The sequence below is a fragment of the Propithecus coquereli genome, unplaced genomic scaffold (assembly GCF_000956105.1).
Source record: "Propithecus coquereli isolate 6110/MARCELLA unplaced genomic scaffold, Pcoq_1.0 Scaffold145, whole genome shotgun sequence".
Lineage (NCBI taxonomy): Eukaryota > Metazoa > Chordata > Mammalia > Primates > Indriidae > Propithecus > Propithecus coquereli.
Genome location: NW_012138858.1, coordinates 1,195,944 through 1,220,113, shown reverse-complemented (window position 1 = coordinate 1,220,113; position 24,170 = coordinate 1,195,944).

Genomic DNA, 24,170 nt, shown 5'->3' with positions numbered 1-24,170 from the left:
AAGAGCAGGAGAGGATGTGGGGAGAGGCTGCTGGGACACCCCAAGGGAGCTCAGTGGCACAAGATGCAGCTGAAACTAGGAGTGCCTGGAAGTGGGCAGGCAGAATACCAGGAGCCCAGGTCCCACCCAGTGCCCAGGCTGGTGGCTGGAGGGGACTCAGATCTCATGAGCGTCCAGCATGGCTGGCGCTGGACCAGGCGTGGATACAAACATCAAAAACCACAGCCCCTGTGCCTGGGGACCATGCAGCCCGTGGGAAAGGCAAACACATAAACAAACAGCCTCAGTATATCCTGAGCACAGCCAGATGCGGAAACAGTGCCCAGAGACCCGGTGCTTCACATGGGAGAGAGCCCAGGTCCCTCCCCTGGGCCTCTCCGTGGCCACCTCCTGCAGGGGCTGGTGTTTTCACAGAGGACTCAGATGAAGTGTCCCTGAGGCACCTCCCAGCCCTGCCTCCAATGAGACTGCCTTATCAGATCAGCCTCTAGGGTGAGGACACCATGGCTAGAAGCACGATAACGCCAAGGTCAGGGCACTGCAAGGGAGGGGTGGAGGGAGGACAGGTCTGGGGATGCCTTGGCAGCCAGAGCCCACTGCCAGAGCTAGGGCACAGGGACCCAGCGCTGACTCGTGACCGCCGTGGACACATCCTACCAGTAAGTGCGTCATCATAGCAGCGTCGGCCCTGAGACCCTGGGGAGGGGGAGGCAGCCCTCCGGCTTTTTCGGCCTACTGGGAAGCTAGGCTCAAGCCTGCTGGGTGCTCTGAAGGGGCTCTGTGCTGCACGAGGGGCTCCTTCCACAGTTCCAGGCATTGCACTGAACCCTGGAGAAAGTTCCGGGCCTAGTTCTGTGATCTCCAACAAATTCCTGAATTTTTCAGGGCCCCAGTTTCTTCCACTGGTGTACAGGGGACTGGGCCAGCGGGCCACCAAGGTGTCTTCCAGGTCTGACATTCTATGACTCTCTGATTCTGTTTGGTTCCTTTAAACACCTTTTTTGTTCTTCTTGCTTTAATATAAGGACACCAAACTGCGTGGGAAGGGCCCATCTTTTGCCTCTAGAAAAGGGATCCAGAGCCGCCTGCTCTTTCTGACACTCACCCTCCTTGGGCACAGAGTCCCAGAGCCGAGAGCGGGCAGCTGCCTCGAGGCATCAAGGCCACCAGCCTCCCGAAGTCCTTCCCTGCTGAGCCAGGGCTTGGCCTGGGAGGCAGCGGGGAAAGCAGGCACCGCAGCAGGGGCGAGGACGAGGGTGGGCACAGCCAGCTCAGGAGGCTGCGGGGAGGGGTCTGGGCACTGCAGCCTGGGAACGCCATCTTTAGCCTCCACCGTGGCCCTCCTCCCACAGTTCCTCCAGAAGCCCCTCAAGACCCTCACTGGGCCTGGGAATGTGCTGGGTGCGGAGGACAGCGGCCCACACACAGGCTTCAGGTGAGGCGCTGAGATCTCTGTCCCCTCTTCCAGCGAATCGAGACCATTTTCGAGGAATGGTAAGGAGGTTGAAGAAGCTGCTCTTTTCACATCACTCCGAAACAGAAATGAGGCACTGCCCGTTCACAGACCCCAGCTGTGCACACAGGGCCCTGCAGAGGGCGGGAGCACGCGCCGCAGTCCAGAAACCCAGAGAAACTGCCAGGGGCTGCTCTCGGGGCAGCCATCCGTAGGAAAGAGGACTTTCGGTAGCCGGCTTCCTGCCTCTTCCTCCACTGCCTTCCGTCTTTGGGATTGCTCCCGGGCAGACCTGACTCCCTGCCCGGCAGAGGACACCCAGGACACCCGAGGGGAGAGAAGCAGCTCAGGACCCCAGGTGGAGGCAGGCACCCACTTCCTTCGAGGAGACGCAGCCTGAGTGTTGTGCGGCCTGGCGGGTGCTGGGGAGGGAGGGCCCCTGCCAGCAGTGGTATCAGGGAGGAGCTGGGCATCCTACACACCCACACAGGCATTCCCTGGACATTTACCGAGCCCTGGCTAGGCACCAGGCCCTGTGCTAGGGTCGGCGATCAGGAGCTCATAGCAGAGAAACTTGTCATTACGGGACCTGGTGCAGGGCGATGACTATTCAGGGTCGGGACACAGCACAGGGCCGTGGCCTGGGCTGCCAGAGGAGACACAGAGAGGCCTCTGCCCAGGCCTAGGGCGTGGGCTGGGGGTGCAGAGGAGGAAGAGGCCAGGCCAGGAGTCAGGGTGTGGCTGTGTGCAGTCCCCGTGGAGCCAGGCATGAGGGGACTCCTGGGGGAAATGTGCCGCCCCAACCCTGGGAGTCCCCCTGGACCCGGGTTTACAGAGGCCGCCCTCTTTGAGCCTGGATTGAGGAAGTTGGGGTCAGAGCTCCAGACTGGAGTCCTTCTTGCTGAATTCCCCTTCCAGACATTAGAGGCAAAGAGGAACCTTCATTCAGCGACCACCTGCACCAGCACTTCCGGGCTGGGTCAGAAAAACAGGTTGTCCTCGCCTGCCAGCGCTGGCGCCCACAGCAGGTTCCTCTTCTGAGTGTGGCCAGATCTCAGGGAGCGGTGTGCCCTGGGACCCAGGGGGCAGGGCTCAGGCAGCTGCCCCATGACCGTGTCCCAGGCCCCTGCCACCCCTCCAGCGCCATGCAGGACAGCTGCTCCTCTCTGCACGCGCTGCTCCTCACCTCCAGGCATCCAGCCGCCCTGGCAGAATCACTTCTGTTTACGTCTGTAACATTGCTTAAGAGCGTTCATTATTCCCGGGCCTGGATATATTTCTCTGTTTAACAACCCGGCCCTCGCAGTTGGTGCATACATCTAATCCTGCTGGTTAGACCTTAGCAGCTTCCGGCAGATGCCTGGAGCCCGCTCACTGGGGGTACTTGGGGGTACTGGAGAAATATTTGATAAAAGGGGACTCCTGGGTGGTGCCCGTTTCACATCACTCCATCCCCCGCAGAATTCTGTGAGCCTCGGGTCCGGGACTCCTTTCCAGTGGGGAGGACCAGAACGGGAACCCCAGGCCCCTGACTCTGGGATGAACTGGGGAAGGGCTCCTCCACCTGACTCGCTGCGGGCTGCGCACGGCTGCGGGCTCCCTCACAACTGCATCCTGAAGGGCGATTCGTCTGGCATTCGTGCTCCATGGGCTGGGCGCCAGAAAAGCTGTGCAGTGCGATGCCAGGGCTCTGCGAGAGGGTGTGCAGCAATGCAGAGCGTGTGAACTTTTGGGTCACATGTTCAAAGTCTGGCTCTGCCACACGCCGCGCTTATGATCTTGAGAAAGTTGTCTAGCTTCCCCATGCCTCAGTTTCTTCAGCTGTACAATGGGGACAAGAACAGCTATTTTGCAGACGTGTTACAGTGACCAGAGGAGAGGGTCTGGTACATAGTGGGTTCTTAGTTAACACCACTGAGATTAGTGAGTACCCAGGTCAGCGAGGGTATTAAGAGCACAAGCTCTGATCCCAAGTTACCTGAGTTCACGTCCTGGCTCTGCCACCTCTCTGTTGCATCACCTCCAGTGACTTTTCTCATCTTTCTGTGCCTTCCTTCTCTCGTCTATGAACCGGGGATAATACGCCGAGTGGTTCCAGAGTTTCCGTTCGGTAGAGATGAAACCGTTCTGGAAATCAATAGTGGTAATGGTTGCACAACACCGTCAATGTAATTAACACCCCTGGATTATACACTTAAAGTGGTTATAACGGCAAATTTTATGTTAATATATATTTTACCACAATTCTTAAAAATTAATAATATGCCGAGAAACAATGAATTGTACACTTTAAATGGGAGAATTGTACAGTATGTAAAGGTATCACAATAAAACCAGTTTTAAAAAATTTTTTAAACAGAGATAATGATAATACCTACCTGATAGGGCATTACAGGAGGTTAACGGGTCCACCCCGTGCTTAGAGTGTGTACAACAGCGACCAGCCCTTGCTTACCAGTGTTGGCTGCCATGTTAAAATACACCTCACACATCATTTCATTTACTATTTACAACAACCCTACATGATTAAAATATATTTTTATTCATTTTATGGGTAAGAAAATTGACAATCAGAAAAATTAAGTCACTTCCGTGTAGAAGTTGCCCAGCTGGAATTCGAACCCCAGGTGCGTGTGGCGCCATAGTTTGTCTTGGGGTGATTGTTGAGAAGAGGGGATGGAGCTGTCTCACCTGGTTGAGTACTGACAAGCAACAAGCTGAAGGGTACCTGAGTGGAGAACTTTGGGGCTCACAGTGGCAGCTCAGCCTGCAGGCGGGGGCCGGTCACCAGGCCTGCGAGGTGCACAGTGAGTGGCCGGCGGCCCTGGGGGCTGCAACTTCCCTGATCCGTGTGGGACCAGAAAGACACGCTCAGCATCGCCATGAGCTCCTGCCGTGGCCAGAACACCTGACACGTAACCAGAGCGTGGAACCCCGTCACTTTCCTGAGGAAGGGGAGGCCCGGCTGGGTTTGGGGATCTGTGAAAGTTCGGGTTTTCTAGGGCCTTTTTCGTTTTGTTTTTGGATCCTTTTTTGAATATTACTACTCAAACCACTCAGAAGTGTCTGAACTTTCCGCTTCCAAATTGGCTGTAAGTCGTCTCACAGAGATGTTTAGAAGTGAAAATTAAAGTTCTTGACATTTGAGAAGTCATCCTGCTCAGACACGGAAGAAAAGGTCACCGCGTGAAGGGCACCCTGTGAACGCTCGGATTCCCGGTTCCCGAGCGCGCAGCTCCGTAGCCCCGGGAGTAGCGCCCACAGCAACACCCGAATAACGCCAGGGACCTCCAAGATTTCTGCCGTCAGGCCACAGTGCCCGGGGGCCCCCAGGCAGGTGGTCTCACCCTCAGCTGCTTGGCAGAACAGAAGATTCTGGGCTCTCAGAGAGGGGCTGGCAGCTCTCAGAGGCCCCGTGGGGAATGGCGGGAGATGCTCCCTCCTCCGTCTCCATGTCCAGCCGGGCTTTGCCGGCTTCTTCCTACTGCTGAACTCACATCTGACCCCTGGGCAAGCCCAGCTGGTGCCAGTGCCGGGTCCAGGAGGCAGGACTCAGGCCCGGGACCGGAGGACGGCGCAGGGGGTGCACAGCCACGGGGCTCTGCTTGACCACTTCATCCTCACAGCAGCCATAGGAAGCGCGTGTTGAAGAGGCTCAAGCGGACACGGGCCAAAGCCACTGGTGCCCAGTGGGACAAATACAGAGTGGGGTGTGGAGGGGAGCATGGCACAGGTGCTTCCAGAACAGCTCACTTCAAACCAAGACAAAGTGTAGACGAGGTCAAGACATCTCGCCTTCAAATCTTAAACAACTCAAATCCGGGCTAGGTTTGCAATTAAACCCCAAAACTGGATTTTGGAGGCTCAAAAACATTCCGATTCTACACACTTTTGCTTTAAAGCAAGAAAAATGAGGCTTGAAAGCAAATCTTGAGCTTAAGATCTGCTGTGCGAACAGCACAATTCTACAGCAGGACTTGGTGTTTCAGCCCGAAGGCCCCTCCCCAACCTGGTCACCTGCAGCACAGCCACCTGCCCAGCCAGGGGCAAATGGCATGAGCCCAGCCCTGGAAGGGCCAGCGCACATCTGACCCTCTGAGGCTTTAGCTTTATGGGGGACTCAGGGCACGAGGCCCAAGGCCGCACTGAGTGAGCTCCAGGCAGGTGGAATGAGAGCTCCAACTTCCCTTCCCCTTGCTCTCCACCTGGCGGTATGGGGAGGGGACCTGTCGCCATAGCCTCGGGGCTGGGGAACCTGGCTTTTCCCCTACATCGCTCTATGTCTCAGAAGGCGCCAGGTAGGATGTAACCTGTGGCCCGTCAGCAGCACCAGCACGCCACACTCAAGTCCTGACAGCCCGAAGTGACTGCTGCAGCCTCTTCCATTCTGCAAGAGCATCTGGGTCTTCAGCAATGGCTCTCGGACCTGCCCTGTCCTCTCAGTCCCCAACTCATCATCTCCCTCCAGCCATATTCCAGCAGCCTCCTGCCTGGCCTGCAGTGACACCAGCATGGGCCGCAGCGCTCCATGTTGGGGCCCCCAACCGTGAGTGCCTCAGAGCTGTGACCAGGGCTTTACCACAAACGTCGGTGCTTTAGGGCCCAGGTACAGCCTGGTGAAGCCTCCAGGTCCTCTGGTTCCCTCCCCTAAGCAGGGCTTCAGTCCCGACCTCTGCCCTCCTCCATGAGTCCTGAGCTCTGTTCCTACATCCAACATCTCCATGCTAAACACCAGCTCAGCACACTGTGCTCAGCGCTTTCTGCTCGTCTCTCTAGTGCGCAAGGCTAGAATTTGTCCCAGTTTTGCAGATTTGGAAACCACACAATGAGGCAGGTAGAAAGCCAGTAAATGGCAGAGCCAGATTTGAAGCCAGGCCTGCCTGACGGAGCCTCGTGCCCCAGCTCTTGGAGCCCACCCTCAGCGGCCCACCCGGCTTCCCTCCACTCAGGCTCCACGATGACCCCTGTGTCTCCATAGCCCCATTGAGAAGTCACAGCCAGGATGAGTCAAAGAACTAAAGTGGTACAATGGCACCATAGAGAAAGCATGCCTGCCCTTCTGCTCTTTAAATGCCTGTGCAAGAGCATTCCCATCCCCCCCATACATACACACACATATATGTATATATATATATCTCACAGGTGATATGTAGCAATCTTTCCCAGGTCTTGAACTACCCTTGCACCACTTTCTGCCTTTCTGGAAGGATTTGGAGGGAAATGTTATATGTGTGCTTTTTAAAGCTCTATGGTGATTCTGTATTGTCGAAATCTAGCACCTTAATAAAATAACAATGATCGCTCATTTGCAATGAATCTTGCTGTTTTGGAGGGTTCTGTCTTATAAATGGAAGCTGGTTCTTATAAATATTTGGTTAATTAGCTGTACTATCTGAAATAAATGTTTTGCTCTCAGTTTCGATGGTGGGTAACAGTTTGTGAAGCAGTTTTTATATGCATTAGCCAGTGGCTGGAACATAATCAGTGCTGAATAAAAGTTGATTGAACTGAATTGAGTTATCCAATTTGGCTTTCACAATGGCCTATGAGGGGTTAGGTTTTTGATGAAGGGAGAGGTTGCCCTTTCAGAATGAAACTCACATGCCTGTAGTAACTGAAGTCAATCACTGCAAAACGTTATGCAACCTCAAGTTAGTTTCCCACACGTTTCATGCTCCCATCGACCCTCCAGAGGTGTTCATTGTCAATGCATTTGTCCAGAAATTTCCTACCTACACAAACACATACAAATATATTTTTGCAAAAAAAAAAAAAATCATCATCATGAGGTTTTGTTTTGTTGTTTTAATTTAATAACATATCTTGGCATGCTTTTCATACGAATCTTCCTCATTCACTTAAATGTCAGTATAAGATTCCATTATATAGATGCATCATCATTTATTTATCAAGCTTCTAGTTTATCGCCCTTACAAATCTTGGTGCAATGAGCATCCTTGTTGCCATAGCTTCACTCACATTGCCAGAGGGTATCTGAAGGGCAAATTCCTCATAGAACTGGAGGCCTCAAAATACATGCACTTATGATGTTGATATATAATGTAAAATTGTCACTAGATAATGTAAAATCTTGTCCAATTTATATAACCACCAACAGTGTTCAAGAGCCCTAGTCATTCACACCCCAGTCACTACTAAAGATGATCAAAGTTTTTCATCTTTGCCAATACAACTGGAGAAAAAATAGCATCTCGTTCTGACTTGCATTTATAAAGCAGGGAAGTTGAGCACCTTCTCACGTGTTCACAAGATAATCGGTTTGTGATTTATTTTAAAACGAGGTGAAGGCTCAATGAAGTGAAGTCACTTTCACTTTTTTAAAGGTTACTATCAATAGCTACAGAGCCCTCAGCTACACCCGATGCTGGCTCCAAATCAGTAACCCACGAAATCCCCAGTGGAGGGGCCGGCAGTCACCACCAGCTGAAAGCTCAAGCCAGAGCGGTTGCTACCAAATCCATCTGCCAATCGAGCTCTGGGGGCGGGGGGAGGGGGTTGCGATGGATTGAGCTGACTTGCTTGGTCACTGGACATAGCACTTAACTTCTCTGTGCTTCACAGTGCTCCTTCCAAAGAGAGGGGCCCGATTGCCTGGGCATTTGTTGACCTTTGTTAAAACACACCCTCTTTTTGCGCAAAAAAAGAAGTTAAGTTGGGAACAGGACGATGTGTTGTTGGAATCATTATGTCTTATCCCAACCCAGCAAATTTGGTTTTGTTCTTCCTGCTTTTGATTTTAACATTTTCTTTAATTTTGCTCTGAATAGATGACACATTCATGTCACCTATTTTTTTGTGTGTGGTTTTTGTGGTTCAAACCCCAAAACACCATAAGCAGGTAAACTTTGAGAAGTCTGCTTATCACCCTCTACCTGGTCATCTCGTCCCCTGCCCCTAGTAATTACTCTTCCCTTTATTGTCAATAGTTTTTATTATGAAAAAAATTATAGTTTTTTCCTTCATTTTCCAAATTTCGAAATATGTAATAGTGCATAGGCTTTTTCAAATGTTCTTCAACTTTTCTGGTCCACTCACCCCACCCAGAAGGCATCTTCCTCCCTTCTGAGAATCCCTGGATGGGAGCTCTCCAAGGTCCTGTCCGGGACTGAGACCACAGGACACACAGGAGAGGGAGCCTGACTGCAGCCGCCATTAAAAACAATGTTTTGACTGTCAACATTTCCCAGCAGGAAAATTGTTTTTTTGCGAGTGAGCACCTCATCCCTGGGAGCATTCAAGGAGATGCAGATTTCCATAGCTATCGGTAGAAAGGAACGTGAGACTTCTTCCACATCCAAAATTCCATGTTAAAATTCATTCCTTCATTTATTCAACGAGCGTATATAAATGAAGCTTGGTATTTGCCTAGCAACAAGCTAGGACATGCCCACAGAAAGCCGAATCAGAAGTCATTCCTGCGTTTAGGGAGCTTGTTGTCGTCAACAATACATCCGAGTCCAGGGCTGTCATGCACACTGCTGTGGGTTTCGTGATGCACAAACTTCCCAACTGCACAGGGAGTATGTTAGCAGACAGACAGACAGACAGACACATAGAAAAGATGTCAAGAGTCCGTGGGGGGCTGGAGAGCAGAGGAAACAGGAACAACTCCTCAAGGGGCTGGATCCTAAGAGACAGCCTCTCCCCACCACTCTCCTGAGTGGCATCCCTGCTTACCAGGTGCCACAGCTGGTACCCTCTCAGAACGGGGAGGACACTGAGGTATGTTGGAGCTGTGACAAGAACAGGGACAGCATCCAGAGACCTGGGCACTGCCTCTGGCTGACTTGGCCATCGACAGCCATTCGGCCTCCCTTCCAGCGTCGTCCCATCTGAACAACCATGACACCTGGTCCCTCTCTCCCTGTGGAGGCATCATACATGCCCCGGGGGACCTGAGGGCCCCTCAAAAGTCCATCCTCTGCTGGAGGCCCTTTACCCAGACCCTGCTGAAAGAGAAAGAAGCAGTGATTCCATGAGAGTCCCTCCCAGGACATGTGGAATATCTCTACGAAGAGCCTCCAAGGCTGGAGCGGAGAAATTCAAAACCAGCGCAGAGCCTGCCTGTGCCCTGTCCAGGCTCAGACCACACGACTTCTCACGGCGAGGATTTACCCAGCGACGCAGCAGGGGGGATGGGTAGGGCGCAAGGGCGACATCCACCACCTCATCCAAGCCAGGTGCCATGCCACATTTCTACATCCATGATTCTGTTGTAAATGGCTGGATTGTGTCACCCCCAACGTTCATATGAAGCACCAACCCCTCTACCCCAAAGTGTGACTGTATTGGGAGTTGGAACTTCAGAGAGGTCAGTAAGGTGGAAGAGGTGTATGGGTGGGCCCTAATCCAATAGGATCGGTGTCCTTCTAAGAAGAGGAGATTAGGACACAGACGCACAGACGGAGGAGCAACCAGGTGAGGACTCATGGAGAAGACAGCCATTTGCAAGCCAAGGTGAGAAGCCTCAGGATGAACCAACCCTGCAGGTACCTTGATCTTGAACTTCCAGCCTCCAGAGCTGTGGGAAAGTAAATGTCTGTAGTTTAAGTCCCCCAGCCTGTGGTATTTTGTTATGGCAGTCCTAGCAAACTGATAAATCATTGCTTATCCCCTTAATACATTTAATCATTCTTCTATTTTGAGCAATCTGTGGTTTCCTTCACTATAAGAGTAGATTAAAAATCCTTGTGAGAAGGCTGTGGCTCCATAGGCTGTGGCTCCTACCCGTGTGTGCAAGCACACAGGTGCACACACACACACACACACACACACACACACACCATCGTGTCTTTCTATCCATTAATCCCCTAGAAAGGAAATGCTCCCTCCCACCAATCAATGCACTGGTTATACTTCCTGGGTAAATCTGGATTTATGCTCACACTTAAAGATAAGAAAGCCCCTTATAATGTGACAGGAGGGGCTGCCAATGTCAGCTGACCTGTGCAGTTAAACAAGCTCTATTTATTTCCTCCTCGCTGCCCACTCCCCACGCCACCTCCCACCCCATCCCAGGTGACCTGTCACCTCGTAGGAAACTTTTCTTGGGTCGTTGTACACTTGCCAAAAGCGTCCTTGGCCACGAGCTAGGAAAAGATAGTAAATCTTCCCTTCCTCTTCAATAAATAATGATGTGGATGTGATTTTAAAAGCAGATTTATCTCGTCCACAGGAAGGTGTCCCCGGAGAGCACAAGGGACGCATCTACTTCCCGGTGGCTCTGCAAGCCCATGGTGGCTGGGACCTTCCTTGCAGCGGGGACAGGTCCCACGTGGCCCCAGAACACTTCCCTGCACTCACTCTTCCTCACAGGAGAACACTTCAGCTGCCAAGCACTCAGAAGTGTCACCGGGGATTTGGAAGCCACTTTAGTTCACTGCTAAAGACTGGTCTCTTCTGAAGGCAGCGGCTGGCCTGGAAATGAGGTTTACGGCTCAGCCAAAAGCAGATCTACCCACCAAGCACTGTAAGCCATTTTGCAGTGGCTGTTGTCCTTTAAACTTTCCAAAGATCTCATTTAGTCCGATGTATAGAAGCTATAATGTAGGCTTCTTCCTTTCTCTATAGCTCTACCTGATAAATGTTTCTCCATTCTACAAAAACCTTTGAAAAAATACATTATAAAAATATCATTTTTACTTTTCATAATGTTATTTTATTGAAAAAAACTACATGAGATTGAATCAAGAATTCAAGTCCAAAATCGCCCTCAAGCCCAACCCCTAATAAAAATTCATGTTACGGCACACCAAAAGCCCTGACTTAAGTATTATGCAAGGTGTCCATGTAACAAAAACATTTGTACCCCCTTAATATTTTGAGAAAAAAAAGAATTGATAGCGAAAAAAATGCACGTATCTCTTTATCTAAATTATTCTCATCCACATGCAGATGCAGTTTTCACAAAAATAATTTTCAAATCAAGTAAATAGCAGGTAGTTGTTTTTTTATTTTTTTATTTTTTTTCTTTCTGAGAAATGTGCTTTCCCTGGAAGGTCATCGGGGTAATAACATGAAAATGAGCAAAAAGCACAGATAGCATGAGTCACGGGCTGTCATCTGGCAGCCCAAGGCCCCGGGGACAGTGGGTCCTGGCTGTGCGCACCGTCACATGGAGGAGACACTACGACCAGATCCGGACATTGGTGCTAGAATCCCCTACCACTGGGTGAACATTTCGCCTTCACCTTCCAAAAGGTACTTTTGCACACATCGTCCCACTCACTCACACGCCGGCTGTGAGTTCATAAGTGTGGTGCCTATTTAGGGAAGATCCGCCTGTCTATGTCTGAATTTTGCCCTCTGGTGCAGCCTTTCTCTCCTTATTCGCATTGGCTGCAGGTAAGTCACGCAGCCACCAGGCCAATTCAAGACTATGAAAGATTAATTTTCATCCTTTCCCAGGCAAGTTGTCCCAAAATATTCTTTTCTCCAACAGATATTAACGAGCAGCAAGAAAATACCCCAGGTCTGGAGGGCCCAGCTCTCATGTCCTTGCAGCCTCCCTTCAGCTCCTGCTTGTGGGGGCCGAATTCCCCATGAGGGTCCCCATCCTGCCCTCAGGTCCTCTGCTGTAGTGTAGACAATGCTTGGCAGTGAGGACGCTGCTCAGAACCGCCTTCCCACTCTTCCTGCTCCCCCTCGGGCTGGGACAGAGCCCCCACCCACGCATGGGCTCCTGACTTCTGGAAAACTCTTCCTCTGGGGGCTCCAACCCAGATGCCAGCTCCTTGCCACACTTCCAAACCCATCTCCAGCCTGTCAGGGGTTGACCGGCCATGTTCGTCTCCTGTCCCAGCCAAGCTTCCAGCTGCCGTCCCCGCAGACTTGGAGGAGCAGCTGCAGCCCAGGCACCTCCAAGTGGGGGAGGAGAGGCCGGCTCTGTAGCAGTGTTCTGTGCCATGGCCAGTGCCACAGCGTCACAGATCAAGCCAGAGCGTGAGGGACACGCCCCTGGAAACATGAGAAACATTCGGAAGTGACTGCTGAGACTCGGAGTGCTCCAGAGTGTTCACCAGGAACTTCTTCATTTCCCACCCTACACTCTAGAATCTTTTCTTTTTTCAGAATAACGCTTGCACGTGGCCAAACACACACACGTGCGCAGGCTCTAGACTCAGCACACACATTCACACACGCGCATGCACGCACACACTGTGCTTTCTTATCCACTGACTTATTTGACGGAGACAGGGTCATGTGCAATCCTCCTGCCGTAAAATCTTCCCTTTTCTTGCTTTCAACAGCCACCTTCATTGAACTACATGTGGCTGTGTGTCCAGGAATCACAATATTCAATAGAGAAAAGGGACTCAAATGCTCGGTGCTACCAGAGGAAGCAGAAGGGACGGGCATTTGCCGGTAGATGAGGCTCCAGACGGTGGCCCCACCTGCGCCGCCATCGACATTCCCGGCAGCCCTGCGCCCTGTTCCTGTGTCCGGCGCCTTCTTTCCTTCCTTCCTTCTTTCCTCCCTCACCCAAAAGACAAGGATGCCCTGGACATATGGCCATTTTCTACAGGGAAAATGACCTGTTATCTTGAGACATCACAGGCACCTGCTAACTATGGGCCACGGAGAAGAGTGTCACAGGGCTTGGCTGGGGACCGAGCTGCCCTTGGGACCTGCCGTGGGATCCCCGGCTTCCTGGGCCAATTTGTGACCAGAGGAAGGGGAGTGAGTGTGAACTAAACATGTGGACCATGTTTGTGTGTGTGTGTGCGTGTGGGTGTGGGGGGTATATGTGGTTTGTGGATATGGTACGTGTGTGGTATGGTGTGTGTGTGTGTGTGTGTGTGTGTGTGTGTGTGCGTTGTGTGTGTAGTGCATGTGGTATTTGGCGGGGTATGTGAGCTGTGTGCGATGTGTTGCGGGAAGCCACAGAGAGCAGGCTTGGGGTGCGTCCCAAGCGTTGGTCAGGGCACAGCAGGACAGGGTCCTGAGGAACCCCTGCTCCCTCTTGAGCCTGTGCCCTGCCCACAGGCAGGTTATCAAAGACCAGAAAGGACCAGACGGAATGCTCTCCCTGCTGAGACAGGCAATGGGAGTCAGTTTCGATTAAGGCTCCATGGAAAACCAGAGAAGTCCCAGTGACCACAGGCCGACCAAGGCCAAGCACAACTAGCCGATTAGTGAGGGGCAGGGACAACCCGACTCCACAAACAAGGACCTCAAAGCAGAAGTGTCAGTGAGTCCCACAGGGGTGGCGGGGGACATGGAAATGCCCTGGCCCAAGGCGCTGAGGAGTCAGGTCAGAGCCCAGCTCTCCCCTCGTGAGCTGAGTGACCCTGGGCCCGTCCGCCACCCTCCCTTAGCCTCAGCCCACTCACAAACTCACAAACTTGACAGAGGCCAGGTCCACGGAGGCGTCTGGGACCCATTACGCACAATTTAATTGTATTCCTTATTTCCGAAATGTACCTGGTGGCGGATCCAAAACGTGGGAATGGCAAGTCCCGGCAGAGAGAGCGGCACTGGCACAGCCCGCAGGGTGAGCCAGCCGGACATCGTCAAGGGCCACACGGGGCTGGGCAGGAGCAACAGAGTCAGGAGAGGAAGCTGGGGACAAGCCCAGCACAGGGGTCTCGGGTGCAAGGAGGCAGTTAACAGGGCAAGGAACAGAGTAGTCTGCACAGGGCTAGGACGTGGGGGCCAACCTGGCGTCGTGAGACCTAGCACGGGGACAGCACTTAGGAGTCCAGTTGTATAGATACGACTCAATACACAGTGAGTACGCAACATATAACTGCTAATGTATGATGAGTCTACAATGTCCAATATGCGGTGAGTACGCAACATATGATGAGTGTACAGCACGCAATGAGTATGTAACATACAATTAATATAAAACATAGGATGAATATACAACATAGAGTGAATACACAACATACCATGAAGGCCTGAACCCAGGCGGGGGCGGGGGTGGAAATGGGGAGAGGGGGCAGGGGGGCCTCTGCGGGACGTAACCAGGACCAGGTTGCAGGCAGGATGCCAGGCTTATGCAAGGGGGGTCAGAAGAGACTGTCTGGTCTCTGGTTTGGGAGACGGTCAGGGCCGCGGTGCAGGGAGGGTGTAGTCTCTAAGAATAATTCAACCCTCCTGGAAATACTGTTCTGCCACTTCCTGCAGCCGGCCTTGGAGCCAGCCTCGGTCCCCACCGCTCCTCACACTGGGGGGTAGAGGGGGAAGTGAGGAGGCGTCACCTGCACACAGGGGAGCTGGTGTGTGGGAAAACACCCTGCCCAATCCCCTGTGGGCGGTTAACCTCGGTGGGTGCTGAGGCAGGTGGGGCGGGGAGGGCTCAGAGTGTCCAGAACTGGGCCTCTGGCACTTCCGGAGACCGACCACGTTGCAGCAGCCAGAGTTCAAGTCCCCAGGGGCAGCGGGGAGGGCCTGGGTGAAAGCAGACACAAAGTCCAGAAGTCAGAGGCAGGGTCACAGGTGGGAGGAGCCCCTGGGCAAGGTCGCGGGCCATCAGAGAGAGAAGGGTCTGGAACAGTCCGCCAAGCCGCGCCTCCTCCCAGGGCTACACCACGCTCCCAGGAACCAGTGAGAGGCGCTAAGGCCTGGCGTTCCGGGTGGAAAGCTGCCTTCCTTGGTCAGGGCTGCAGGAATCCCACCTGAGCCCAATGTCAGAATTAAAACGCCTCTGGCCCAGCACTCTCCCGCCAGGCCAACCCGCGCACACCGCTAAACAGACACTAGGGACCGGGCCTTTGTCAACCACACGCGTGACCCGGCGAATGGTGGGTATTTTCACAGGCTTGCACGGCAAACAGGGAAAGGCTGCTCTCTACTATTATTAACTCGCCAAAAAAAGCCCCTTGCTTTCTGCCAGAAAGATCCCCTGAGCTGGTCTGTTTACCCACAGCTCTGTAAACCCACCAAACATGGGCCCTCTGGCCAACCACACTGCCCCCCGCCTGTGCTCGGGGTCTCGTGGCCGTGGTGGCAGGGGTGGTTTTCCACCCTTCTGAGGGAGAGAGCACAGCACCCTCTGGGCCGCACCTGCCTGAGGCCCGCTTAACTGACAGCAGTGGGTTCTCCCTAAAGGCCTCGGGCAGCGAGTCCCCCAGAGCCAGGGGCACCTCCTCGGGGGCGGGCCCTGGCACAGGGCGCACCGTGCTAACCCATCTTCCCTCGGACCCAGGCAGCCGAAGGTCTTTACGATTACTGTGGAACTGGACCTGTCTAAGAAGCCCTGTTAGTGGCAAGTCCCACAGGCCCTGGGACCATCCCTGTGACAGGCAGCTGGAAGGGACTTTTGTTCGCTCTTGGGCTGGGCTGAAATTTGTCTCACTGTCGGTTTGCACAAGCTGTTTGCTCTGACGCAGCACATAGAACACACCTACCCCTAATCCATGTGAAAGTCCTTCAGATATAGACCTAGGCCCTTGGTTCAGTGACACTGGGAGTAGAGATTAAAAGACCTTCTGTCTCCCTCTATGAACCTGTGTCACTTGGGGCCAGACACTTAAATTCTCTGTTGCCCACAAACAAAATGCTGCATGCTGCGTCCTCATCAGCATTGTGGTGAGAAATGCTTTAAGAGATACCTCATAAGGTACAAAGCCGATCTTTCCATTTTATTTTAAGAGAAAAACGCCTGGTCGTATACAGTGAGGTTTTTGAGGCTTGCTGGGACACAGGCAAGTAGCAATTGCCCTCTCCACGTTTCTCCTCCATCCTTGCAGAGCTAAGGTGGGGTCCCCTCCCTGCTCGGCCCTCCCAAGTCTTTCCCGAGGTGGGGCCTGCTCAGTCTGCACCAGCAGTTGCACCTTGCCCGAGGTCATCGACAAGAGGACTCAGAGTGCGGTGCTGAGCCCCACGCCAGACACGACTCACAGGGACCACAGAGGAGTCCCTTCTCCTCAGGGGGCCTCACTGTACTCCTAGGTAAAAGGAAAGGGCTAGAACCCCTCTGGGAGGTCCCATCTGTCCTACTCTCTTCCACCCAGCTCCGCCTCCTGCTTGGGAGCTCCTCCCCCAGGTCTTAGCAGCGCTGAGCACCTTCAGTGATAAACCCCCTTGATTGACAGCGGGAAATGGGTTTGCCCCAGCCAGAGCCCATCGCTAGTCAACGAGGACTGCCTGGCCAGGTGAGCGTGACACAGCAGCTGTGTTGATTTAGCAAGACATTCTTTTCCTTTATTTCTTCTAAAGAAAAAAAATGCTGCCATAAATTAAACTCATGTGACTGCCGGCCAAAAATAACTCCTCGCCCCTGAGAACTGCTCGCTGACACTGAAGTGGGATAATTCTGGAGGGAAACTGAGGATGTAGCAGACCACAGAGACGGCCCCACCTCCTGACGACACCTCCTGGCTGAGGGGCTGGGGGCTTGCGGCCTGGGGAACGGGCCGGGGGTTGTGGCGGGAGGCAGCAGGGAGGACTGGCCACCCAGTGTCAGGGAAGCTCCCAAAGGCAAAGCCAGACGGCCCGGCTTCCAATCTCGATTCTCGCTCACTGGCTGTGGGTCTCTGTATGCTGAGAGCACAGGAGTGGGGGCTGCTGCCTGGAGCTCTGGGGCAGCCAGGATGGAAGCTCTGCCACCCTAGTGCCCTAGTCCAAAAGCAATGAAAAAGGACCAAAGCCAGAATCATGATTGACGGAAATTAATCACACCCCTCAAAGGCATCTTCTGCCAAGGCCGGCCCAGCATCCTGCTCTGACGGTGGACGGCAGCGTGGTGGTCAGGTGACTTGGGGCGGGAGCTGCAGGAAAAGCCTCCGAACAGTGTGCAGCGTGGCCACGGGGAGGCCAAGTCGCGCCAGCCCTCAGAGCAGCAGGCTCTGCCCGCTTGTCCCTCCACCCTCCATCCATCCATTCATTCATCTGACCAGCACGTGCTGAGAACTTCCTCTGTGCCGGGCACTGGGGCAGCTGAAATGAACAAGATGCGGCCCTGGTGGTTGAAGCCTACAAACAAATAGAAAACAGCATTTTGGTGCATCTACCATGAGCCAGGCATTTTGCAGATATTATTAATATTTCACTGAATTCCCTTACCACCTCTTTGAGGTCAGTGTTATCATCTTTATTTTACATCAAGAAGTTGTTGAGAAGCACTGAGAGGTTGAATAGTTTGTCTTAAGTCACTGTCTTAGTCCACTCAGTCTGCCACAACAAAATGCTACAGACTGGGTGCCTCAAATAGCACAAATTTCCCCGTGGGCCCAGTGCCAGCGGAGCCGGTGTCTGGTGGGGGCTCTCTCTCTGGCTTGCAGACAGCCACTTTCCCACTGTGTCCTCACATGGCAGAGAGAGAAACCAAAATCCCTCTCTCTCTCTTCTTAAAAGACCACCAATCCCATTGAAGTAGGTCCCCTCCCCTATGACCTTAATTAACCCCCAATGCCTCCCAAAACTCCATCTCCAAATACCATTATATCTGGGGTTAGGATGTCAACAGAAGAATTTGGGGGAAATACAATCCAGTGTGTAACAGGCACTCTCAGTTTCAGAACAAGATTCGAAACTGGACACATCTGTCCCAGAGCTGGTGTCTCTCCCCTCTGCCGCACTTGCCACCGTCCACCTTCTCCTCCCTGACCACCTGCAAGTTAGAGACCCCTCCAAAATAATTTGGGGGGACATGCTTGGCCCCCAGCCTTGTACTGGGGACCACCAGCTGTTTGGGCAGTGCCAACATTTCAGGATCAATGGGTGCCCTCTTGCTGCCTGTTGATGAGGTTAGTGTCTGACATTAACTTTAATAATTTTGCCGTATCCACCCCCAGTCATCACCATTTAAGAAGGAATGCAAACCGGGCATTACCAGGCCTCGTGCATTTTGGAGTTTCTGTTTCCTTGCCCTTTGTCCTGGGCAGGTATCCACCTCTACAGGGAAGATCAAAGTGCAAATCCCCTGCCTGCCTCGCCTCCTAACAAAAACCACACACAGAATGCCCTGCTGATAGAACAACTGTGGTATGCAATTGGAGAGAGAAAAGCTTGCTGAAAAAAGAGATACCATCAAGGTCCAACCTGAAGCCATAAAGATCTTAGGTGCTTTAACTAGGATTAAGAGGACTCTGAGCAGAAACCAACAGTTGATCTTTGGACTGCCCCTTGTTTAACTCCATATAAGCCAAAATCCTCTGTCTCCTGGAATTCCAACCCTGGATGTTCACGGTCAATTTACTGTTTCTCACAACAGGAGAAGATAATGGTCCTTTGCAATTATTGACAATATGCCAAACAGAGCATCATGTAATTTGGCCTCACTGGGCCACAACCCATCTCAGTTTTTAACGCATGTTTCCTTAAAGCAGATACTGCATGACTGGTTTCACTAATGTGGTAAAGAGAAAATACCTCAATAAAGCCAAGTCATCACTTTAGCTTGAAATACTCGCACAGTGCCTCCAATATGGACTACAAGCCAGTGTGACCAGACAAACTGAAACCCGCTCAGCTTCTGCGACGGGTGCGGAAAGCCTCCCGCATTCAGTACAGGCGCTTGCAGAGCTGAGCACAGGGCTCTTGCAAGAGAGTCGTGAAACATTAAGACTATAAAAGAGCCTGGTCCCTGGGCTACAGAAGTACAGACCGGCAGTTTGTGCTTGTCCGTGGGTCTTTCCTTGACCTCTTATAACCTGAATGACCCTGTACAGGTAACCTAAGGGAGCCTCCATTTCTTCAGCCTATTCCTCGTGTAAAACGGGAACAAGGGTACTGATCTCACAGCGCGGGAGTGGCTGGGGGAGGGGAGGTGTGCAATAGTGCTGGAGACGCGTTAAAGCGACCCTCACGCTGATCACCAAGATGACCGTGCTGAACTCAAGAACTGCTAAACGGTATTCCCAACAGGAGCATCGCCCGGGTGTCCAGACACATCCAATCCCACCCAAATCAACAGATGCTCAAATCAAGTAAATGCTATAATACCTGCCATGTACTGAGCTCTGGGCTCTGTGCAACCAACACCTCATTCATCCCTCGCAGCTGCCCTCCTGGGTGTCGCTATTGCAATTTCATGGGTAAGGAAGCTAAGAATCTGGAATGTTCAGTTGTCTGCACAAGTACGTGGAGCTGGCTTTGAAAACCAGCTTCAAGAAGGGAAGAGAAGGACCAAGCATCCCACTCAAGAGAAGGCAGGAGCAGGGGACCCGAGTCCTGCTGAGAGACCCCAACTTCGCTCATCTTCCTCCCACCCTGAGGAAGGAAACCCACGTGGCCGGGCATGGCTGCTGCTGGGCAAGCGGAAGGCGGGGTGCCGGGGCCAGCACACACCCACCACGCCATTGCTCATACAGTCGGGCTGAAGCACCTGCTCCGGGCTCGTCTCTGAGGCGCTGGCCATGCATGGGACTCCGGGGATGCTGAAAGTCACAGATGCCTCCTCGCTAGCCGAGCAGCGCGGTGGCAGAGCCAGCCTGCCTTCGCGGCCACAGGGAGAGGGGTTTTGCATCCTTGCTAACTCGTTCTCGTGCCCTCGTTGGTCTGTTTTGGCTTTGACATTGAATGGTGCTTGTACATAAAATTGCCCAGAAAAGAAAATGCCTTTGTTCGATTGAAAAGCACCAAACACCTTCCTTCCTTTCGTGAGCTTCTGCCTCGGGACTAAACACGCTGGAAAAGACCGAACAGCACTTCGCTGAGGAGGTTTCTAGCTGAGACTATGCTGCTGTTATTTTCAAACTGAGGGGAAATGTTTCCCCTGCCAATGGAGATCATAAAGTTTGTCGTCAAATATTGAGAAACATCAGAGCACACCATGGACTAGTGGCCTTGAACACCAAAAGCCCTTGTGTTGCCTAGGTCACGAAAGCAGTATATCTTTCTAAAGTGATGCTTTTATAGGTTATTGTGGGTTTTTTAAGCTGTAAAGGCCCAGGTTGGGCTGGTCGGACTCCCCCTGCCCAAGTTGGTGATAAGGAAACTGAAGCCCAGGGAGAGGCCGGGTCTCGTCCAAGGTCGCAGAAGGGCTGCACACAGAGCCGGAGCAGCCGGAGCTTCAGTCGGGGCCTGTCTGGGGCTGAATTGTGTCTCCCCAAATTCATATGTGAAAGTCATAACTCCAAGAACCTCAGAATGTGACTGCATCTGGAGACAGGTCTTTTAAATATGTGATTAAGTTAAAATGAGGTCGCTAGGGTGGGCCCTGATGCAATCTGACCGGTGTCCATGTAAGAAGAGGCGGTTAGGACACAGACACACACGGAGACGATCAAGTGAAGACACAGGTAGAGGCAACACCTACAAGCCAGGGAGCCAGGTCTCAGGAGAAACCAACCCTGTCAACGCCTTGATCTCAGACCTGCAGCCTCCAAGACTGAGAACAGAGATTTCTGTGGTTCCAGCCCCGCCCCCAGTGTGCGGTCCTTTGCTAGTGCAGCCCCAGGAAACGAATGCAGTGCCCCTCTCTGCTTCCCTGTGTCATGGCAGCCATTCGGGGTACAGGAATTTTACCGTATATCATTTCTGTGCACTTACTGAAATGGAAGACATGTTGGGCAAAGCACTTTTAGTTAGTAAACGTGGGAGAATCCCTTTGATATTGTTCGTATCGTGCAGATGGTGAGATAAAGTCGTAGAAATGGTTTTCCTGTGTCACCGGGAAGATATCTCTGCAATCAGTTCCCAAAGGAGCCAACCGAAATATCTTAGACGGTGACGACCTCCCTGGAGTGACTGTTTAAGAGCAGTGGTGCTCACCTTTAGGGATAAGATCAAGTCATTGGTTTGAGCAAAGTCTAACGAGAGTCTCATGGATTTGTTTTCTTGCTTCCTGAGTTACAGAAACGGACTGGGAAGGAAAACGTCTGGGGGTTTCTAAGGGAAAGGTGGATGGAAGTAGTGGAGGAGGGAGTAGAAGAAAACTAGAAGGTGGAACTCGCTCACGTGTGCGTCCGAGAGCCCGTGAGCGAGGACGTACTCTGGGCCAGCATTCCGGGGGTGCAGAGAGGGAGTGACAGTGATGCGTGGCCGAGGACCCCGGGCCACCGAGGCCACCTAGCACAGCAGTCACACGTGTGGACCTGGAGCCTGCCTGCCTCCAACACTTGCTGGCTGCGTGAGCTTGGGCAAGTTTCTTAAACTCTCTGTGCCTCAGTTTCCCCATTATATTTTCAAATAGAAATCACAATAATGCTTCTCACAGGGTGTGGTAAGGAGCCAGTGAGTTAAAATGTGTGAAGCTCTCAGCACAGGACTGGCACACAGGAAGCCTGTTAGCCTTCTGTCGAGTGGGTGAAGTCAGACTCTGTGAAAAACAGAGACAATAACATGCGAAGAGTGTTCTAATGCGGGGCATGTGGAGGGCTCTGGAAATCTGCAGAGGAAGCCCCTGACTCGGCCTGCAGAGGGGCCCTGGAGGTGCCCTGGGAGCCACCCCTGGCAGGCAGACCCAAGCCTGCTCTGGAAGAGAGAACACCTGGAGGCAAAGGCGGGTTCGTGGAAATGCTGCAGGTGGGGAAACTGGGAGGAGTCTGCGGCGGCTGGAGAGAGAGCCGTGCTGGGGAGGGCTGGAGAGAGAGCCGTGCTGGGGAGCGTGGTGGGAAAGGAGGCTGGTGAGGTTCAGAGTCCAGCTGTGGTGACTTTATTCCAAGAGCAAGCATTCGCACCACTGTAGGAGGGTGTGGCCAGATCCGAAGTTTAGACGTTTGCTCCTGCCGGGAGGAGGCCAGACTGGAAGGGCGGACACTGCAACCACGAAGACTTGTCAGTCCAGCAGGAGACGACAGGGCTCTCACTAGGGCCAGGGACGTGGCAGAAGCAAGGCTGTGGGCACACCAAACCCTTTCCTCTCCCCACGCATGGGGGGCATTACATTTCCCAGTCTCCCGGGCAGTCAGGAGAGGGGCCAGGGGACTGAGTTCTGGCCAGGGGAAGGGGACAGAAGAGATGTAACCATTTGCAGTCTTGGCCCGTAAACAGCTTGCAGGCCCCTCTCATCTGCTCTTCCCCTCTGCAGCCCGCTCAGGAGTCAGTGTTCCTGGTGGCACAGCTACAGCTGGAGCAAGACAAGATCCCCGAGTTGTCGCCTGGAGGTGAGCGGCGGGGAGGCCCACCAGCCCACACCAGACTTGCAAAGTCACTGAGACCACAGGGACCTTTGTTACCACAGCGTGGCCAAGCCCACCTGACTGCCAGGGGGACTCTGAGCAGGAGGCTGGGGAAAGAGCAGTGCCCGGGTGGCCAGGTGAATGGTGGCACCGTTAACTGAGGCAGGAGACGCTCGACGATAAGTCATTACTTTTATTTTAGACAGGCGTGTTAGAGGTGCTGTGATAATAAACAGATGACACTGAGAAAACACAAATAAAAATAATGTCAGGAAACAGGCTAAAGCTGCAGCTGTGGATTTGGGGGTGTCAGCTTCCGGGTGGTAGTTGACAACCAGTGGGAGGAAAGGAACATCTGGACGTTCTGTGGTGTGCGGCGGGCAAAGGATGACGATGGTCAGGGGAAGAAGAGGAAAAGGGGCCCATGAAGGAGCAGGAGGGACACGGCCACGCAGGGAGGAGAACAGGAGAGGGTGCTGGGACGCCGAGAGCAGGGCTTTGAGAAGGGGTCGTCAACAGGGCAATTCCAGCACAGACCAAAAAGCACACACCAGATATGGCAAATAGTGGGTCACCGACAGGCCACATGGGACCTAGAGCCATTTCAGGGGAGGGAGGGGAGAAGGGATGAGGCCCAGCGGACGTCCCCAGAGAAGCCTGGCCCGGAAGGGAAGCGGGAGGTGAGGGAGATGCTGGGCTGGGAAAGGCCGGTGCCGATGAGGGAGAGGTGGAAGGACCGCCCAGCAGAGAAAGGCGATACCTGGTGCAGAGACACTGAACCCCAAGGAGATAGGGAAGGGAGCCACCGTCTGCCAAGACCTTCCCAGGGCGCGTCCTCCTGGAGGCTTTCGATTCCCTGCGGTGGCAGCCGACTGGGCCTGGCGCAGCCTCTGCAGTGCACCAGCCTTCTGGGGTCAGGAACTGCTCGGCCCCGGGACCCAGGGACCCAGGGCTCAGGCCTTCAGCACACGCCCTCTTGCCAGGCCCCTGGCTGGGCACGAGGGAGATAACAGGGTGTTTCCGACAGTCACGATCCTCGAGTTAAGGGTCTGGGAGGCGAGACAGGGCAAGTTCAGAAATAACTCCCTTGCGCAGACAGTGGTAAGCGGGAGAGGAGCCGACAGCACGCGGAGGGGGCAGGGGGAGGGTCCCCAGAGGAAGATCAAGAAAGAAACATTCGAGGCAGGGCCGCGGGACCCATACCTGATGTTCGGATGTCAGGGTCTCTTCCAGGCTCTGGAGTAAATTGCGTCTCTCCTTCGTCACACTGGGCTCCCTCCTCAGTCTCGTTGGCAGGTGCCCACCTCAGGGAGCGTCCTCTGTGTTTCCTGCATGATCTGCAGCTTCACAAATCGGATGTGGTGACAAGCTTGAAGTCACTGGTCTCCACAGACACCTTCTGGGACTGGTGACACAGGGGAGCTTGAGAAGGACCCCAGAGAGAAGCAGGTATTGACATCTTGCTGCGGTCAACAGGGCTGGCTGAGACCACAGAGCCTGCTCCACGGACGCCGGCCACGCCCATCGGCGCGGCCCTCCTGCTGGGTGGTGGAAACTGCGGCAGGTGAGCGGCTCAGATCTCCCGAGTCATCACTGAATTCAGGCCCTACAAGAGTGTCAGAACTTCTCAAAGGGGAGGGGGACAAGGCGTCTTGAGTGTGGCATGCAGCAAACTGAAAACCCAC